Raw genomic sequence first — 554 nt, forward strand, 5'->3', positions numbered from 1 at the left:
TCTTCATAGTTCTATTTCCTATGCATGTATACTTAAATATAATGGTTTAGTTTTTTTCTGCTTTTGAATCTGAAAAATGAAATCATTCTGTGTATAATATCTTTTGATATGGATAGGAATTTGAAATCACGTTTGTGAGATCTATACACAATGCTGTGTACAGCTTTACTCTGGTCATTTTGATTGTTAAGTGCTGTTCGATTGTACGGTATATGCCACAATTTATTTATCCTTTCAACTGTTGATGACATTTGAATTGTTTCAGAAATTTTGTTCATATGAATAGTTGTTGCTTTGAATATACCTGTACATGTCTCATGGTATGCTTATGTATGCATTTATCTAAAGTATAAATTCTTAACCTGGAGTCATTGGACACTCCAGTAAGTTACTTGGTTATAGATTCATAAAACTGCCAAACATTATCCAAAGTAGTTGTATCAGTTTACACTCCATTAAGAAATACGTGAGAATTCTCGTGGCTTCACTTTATCTCCAACACCTGATAGTGACAGACTTCTTAATGTATATTTTGCTTTTATAAACGTTAGGTT

Source organism: Propithecus coquereli, unplaced genomic scaffold (assembly GCF_000956105.1).
Source record: "Propithecus coquereli isolate 6110/MARCELLA unplaced genomic scaffold, Pcoq_1.0 Scaffold99, whole genome shotgun sequence".
In the NCBI taxonomy this organism is placed as follows: domain Eukaryota; kingdom Metazoa; phylum Chordata; class Mammalia; order Primates; family Indriidae; genus Propithecus; species Propithecus coquereli.